Source organism: Rutidosis leptorrhynchoides, chromosome 1, assembly GCF_046630445.1.
Source record: "Rutidosis leptorrhynchoides isolate AG116_Rl617_1_P2 chromosome 1, CSIRO_AGI_Rlap_v1, whole genome shotgun sequence".
Lineage (NCBI taxonomy): Eukaryota > Viridiplantae > Streptophyta > Magnoliopsida > Asterales > Asteraceae > Rutidosis > Rutidosis leptorrhynchoides.
The window spans coordinates 185,633,894-185,639,893 of NC_092333.1; positions in this window are offsets into that span (position 1 = coordinate 185,633,894).

Below are 6,000 nucleotides of genomic sequence, written 5' to 3' on the forward strand. Positions count from 1 at the left end.
ACGATGTGAAGCAATTCTACTGGTGGCCAAACATGAAAGCCGACATTGCTAGTTATGTTAGTAAGTGTCTCACTTGTTTGAAAGTCAAGGCCAAACATCAAAAGCCTTCCGGTCTGTTGACACAACCCGATATTCTGCAGTGGAAGTGGGAATGTATCAATATGGACTTCGTTACTAAGTTACCTAAGATTGCAAATGGTAACGATACTATTTGGGTCGTAGTTGATCACCTTACTAAATCTGCGCATTTCATACTGATCAAGGAAATCGACAAGATGGAGAGATTATCGTAACTTTATATTAAAGAAATTGTCTCACGTCATGGTGTTCCTATCTCAATTATTTTTGATCGCGACAGTCGATTTGTATCCACATTCTGGAAAACTTTACAATCTACTCTTTGAACTCCACTCGACATGAGTACGGTATATCATCTGCAAACTGATGGTCAAAGTGAACGAACTATCCAAACCATGGAAGATATGCTACGTGCTTGTGCAATTGATTTCGGCAAAGGCTGGGATAGACATCTACCTTTAGTTGAATTTTCTTACAACAACAGTTATCACTCCAGTATTAAAGCTGCACCTTTTGAAGCTTTATATGGCCGGAAGTGTAGATCCCCTTTGTGTTGGGACGAACTCGAGGACAGACATTTAAATTTTCCTGAAATCATTCACGAAACTACCGAAAAGATCGTTCAGATTAAGCAACATTTAGAAACTGCCCGTAGTCGATAAAAGAGCTATGCTGATAAGAAATGAAAAGACATTGAATACCAAGTTGGAGATAAAGTTATGTTGAAAGTATCCCCTTGGGAAAAGTGTTGTCCGCTTCGGTAAGCAAAGTAAACTCAGTCCACGATACATTGGACCTTTCACAGTCACTTAAAGAGTCGGTCCCATGGCATATCGACTAGAACTACCAACCGAACTCAGTCAAGTACATGATGTGTTTCATGTCTCAAATCTTAAACGGTGTCTTGCTGATGACACACTTGTTATTCCTCTGGATGATGTTCGCATTGATGAACAAATGCACTTCGTTGAAGAACCTATAGAAATTATGGAAGGAGAGGTCAAGCAAACGTGTAAAAGCAATATACCTATCGTTAAAGTCCGTTGGAATTCGCGTAGAGGCCCCGAATATACCTGGGAACGCAAAGACCATATGAAACGGAAATATCCCCATCTCTTCTCAACTGCTGATGCAAACGAGGAATCTACCTAAAAACTTCAGGACGAAGTTTTCAATAACGGGGAGGTACTATAACGACCCTCATTTTTCCATTCTATATTTCTCATTTTTCCATTCTATACTTTTCCTTATTAAATGCCCAACAATATAATTAAACTTAATAATTAAACTTTAATCAATAATTATTAAGCGTTAAGAATTATAAAATATAATGATTAACTTTGTAAACAACAAGTTAATAAAAGATAAAAAAATAATAATAAAGGACTTATTAACTTTTGTGAATAAATAAATAACTTTAAAACTTGTGTACTTAAAATAAGTAGACTTGGATAATTAAGGGATCATTTGAACTAATCTAAAATACAAGGACTTAAGTGAAAAAGTTAAACCCTAACCCTAATAAAACCCTAGCCGATTTTGGAAGGGCAAAATTACCCTTCTACCCTCTAATTTTTGGCCCAAACCAACAACCCTAACCCCCTCCTCAAGCTAACTTGCTCCCTAAGTAATTCCTTATTAAACCCTAACTCTAGAATAATCCTAACACCCCTATAAATAGAGGCCTAACCTAAACCTTTTCAATGTACCAAATCATAACAATAATTCTCTCTCCCAAATCTCTCCCCCTCTCTCCCTATTTCGGCTCCCAAAACCGAAATCACCACCACCACCCATCGAAATCATCATCAATCTTCAAGGTGATCTTCAAGTGTTCTTCGCGTTCTTCAAGAATCTTCAAGGAGTTCTTCAAGTTTTTCAAGGCTTTGATCTTCAATCTTCATCGTGTTCATCACTTCTTTGTTAATCATCTTGAATCTTCAAAGGTATAACATAAACCCTAACTTGTTTACATAATCTTTGATCTTTAATTCATGTTATAAACTTGTTTATTCATAAATATATACATAAACACACCTAGATCTATATATACATGAAAAATAATAATATATATTTGTATGTATGTATGTCGACTAAGAAGAAGAAAAAAAGGGGGAAAAGGAAACTTTGATCTTTAAACCCTTGGTTATTACATGAAAGATTTGTTTGTGGTTAATTTAGGAAACAAAATAAATATATATACATATGCATATATATCGACATATACATATATATACATGTAAAAAAATATTTTTTTATATATATACATATATACGAATTACATATATATATATATATATATATATATATATATATATATATATATATATATATATATATATATATATATATAAACCTAATTATTTAAAACCCTAATTCATTAAACCTAACCCTAATTATTTAATACCACTTTAATTATGAAAACCCTAATCATTACCCAATCATTACTACATTAAATAAAACCCTAATTTATTAAACCCTAGGACATTAATTACTAAACCCTAATTATTAAATACTACTTTAATTAACTAACCCTAATTAATGAAACCCTAATACTACTTATACTATTAATTAACATGTATACACTATTACTATTACTAGCACCTATAACCTACTACTTATATTATAACACATAAAAACATTTTGGGATATGTATTAGAGATGTATAGATCTTCGAACTTTCTTGAAGAATGGTTTCTACGAAACTCTAGGCGGAAGGGTTTGGATTTTCCGATTTAAAGGGTTTTATAGCTCAAGCCCCTAGACCTGAAATGGCCATTCGAAGGGAAAGGGGTGATTGGAAGCTTATCTAATACGGTAAGTATCCTAAAATGGAAAACACTCTTAAAAGTAGAAACTTTCTAGTTATAGAAACTTACTAGGATAAGAAACCTACTAAAAGTGGAAACTTTGTAAAAATAGAAACTTACTAGAAAAGGAAAACGAACTATACTTAAAACACTATCATGCTTAAACATTTACTTAAACATGGGTAAAAACACTTACTACTCTTAAATGTCAATAGGTTGACTTTCTATTCGTTTCAATTTTCTATTCCAAGGAATAATCGTCATCTCTCTCTACTTACTAAGGTGAACTCATAGCCCCACTCTTTATTGCTAGCAAACTTACTTACTTATATTGGGGTGAGACACATGCTGTTTTTACATTTTACACTTTAGACACAAGTACCAACTGCTAAAACTATGCTATACCCGACTATGTCTGACTAAGTCCCTACAGTGATATTTCTAATTGCTCGTTGATTGCATGTTTAATTATTGGGGGTAGGCCTATCGGGAGTAACGTCCCCGATACATTTGACAAGTCTTTGTATTACTTAATAATGAAATTAAACCGACAAGGACATACACAACTTGTCATTGGGGCAAACTTGAACGGTTAGTCTAAATATCACGCCTTGGCATAACTTTTTGATCGTGCGGGAGATCAACTTTACAAACTAAATCTTGTGGTCTAAAACAACGGTCAAACTTATTTGTTAAACCTATGAACTTCACTCAACCTTTTTGGTTGACACTTTAGCATGTTTGTCTCGGGTGCTGTTTGATCAAGTTATTTATCTACTGCTTATGTGATGCTACTTGGACATAGGATCAAGAGATATCGCATTTATTACTATTGAATTTAAACATTTACTTTATTCCTTTGTAACGACATTTCATTTTCCGCTGTGTACTCTCAATAAAGATAATTTTATCATTTAGTATTGTTCTCGTTTATTATAATATGTTGGTTTGTTTGGTATTAAGTCACATTTCGCCCAGGCCCTAACTGGGGGTGTGATATCTCTAAATGAGCAAATGCACAGCGGAAGATTTCTTTCATACCAGAGAATAAACATGCTTTAAAATGTCAACCAAAAGGTTGGTGAGTTCATAAGTTTATCGTAAACAATAAAATTCATCATTTTGATAGACCACAAGATTCAAATACAGTATACCTATCTCGTGTACGAAACCATTTTTCATAATGCTTAGCAGAGTAGGTTCGTATCTTTTTCTCCCCCGTAGGTTGCCTCGCGATATTTTTTAATAATCGTGCACATATCTCGTGCACAAAACTAATACACATAACCTGTGTATAAAAATCATTCTCTCGATACATAACATTCATTTCGATTTTATTGCTCAACATGGTAACCGCCCTTAACATATGATGCGCATCAATAATATCCCCAAAACAGAACATCTCATATGTATAATATATAAACTTCGAACTACTAAACACCACGCCCACTAGCCTTTCCGTCTAGTGAACATTCTGGGTGGGGGTGTTAAACCCGGTAGCTACCTTTAGGATTCGCGTAAATTAGGGTCATACCCGATTCTAATTCTTAGGTTACCAAGCAATAATAATCAGGGGAAAAATATTCACATCAATTGGTGGAAATTATCATGTCCACATAATTCAATAATAATCCACATAACTTCTGTCTGCATAATAATTCATTTGAGGAATGTTTTGCTTGTGTCTATCTCGTCAAACATTTATAAAAGCATTTCATATATTCGCAGTTCAAAAATATATTTCAAAAGTATTTAATAAAGCAGTTGTAAAAACAGCGCATGTATTCTCAGTACCAAAAATGTAAAGAGTAAAAGGGAATCAAATGAACTCACTATACGATATTTTGTAGTAAAAATATGCATACGACGATACTGAACAATGCAGGGTTGGCCTCGGATTCACGAACCTATATTGTTAATATATATATTAGATCATATACACGTAGTCGAACAATTTCATATATTATAACTTTATATATTATATATTTAATTTGTATATATATATTTGAAAATGATTATTATTTGTATAGTTTTATATCTATATATTTTTAAAATACCTAATTGATTATATATATGAATATTTATTTAAAGATTGTTAATATAATTAATTCATATGTAATGTTACTTATAAATATATTTTTTACGTTAATAGTAATAAAAGTTGTGTTTGATTATAATGATAATATCAATAATAATAATAATAATACCGATGATAATAATAATTATAGTTGTAATAATAATAGTGATAAAAATAGCAATAATGTCTATAATAATAATAATAATAATAATAATAATAATAATAATAATAATAATAATAATAATAATAATAATAATAATAATAATAATATAAATATAATAATAATAATAATAATAATAATAATAATAATAATAATAATAATAATAATAATATAATAATAATAATAATAATAATAATAATAATAATAATAATAATAATAATAATAATAATAATAATAATAATAATAATAATAATAATAATAATCATCCTAATATTAATTGAAATGATAATTTTTATAAAAATGTTATTTGTAATAATAATATTAATGATCTTAATAAATATAGTACTTTTACTTAAAATGATACTTTTCATAATAATTTTAGTAATAATAATTTTTATAATAATAATAAAAACAATATTGGTTTTCATCATAATAATACTACTAATAATATCCTAAATGATGATACTAATAATAATAATAATAATGATAATGATAATAATAATACTTTATAATAAAATTTACTACTAATGATAATCATATTAACAATATTAATAATAATATTAATGATACTTATTTATACTAATGATAACAATAATTGTAATACTTATAACTATAATTATGATAATGATAATACTAATGATAACCATAATAATCATAATAATAACAATACTACTACTAATAATAATAACAATAATAATAATAATAATAATAATAATAATAATAATAATAATAATAATAATAATAATAATAATAATAATAATAATAATAATAATAGTAATAGTAATAGTAATAGTAATAATAATAATAATAATAATAATAATAATAATAATAATAATAATAATAATAATAATGGAAATAAAAATAAGAGGTTATAC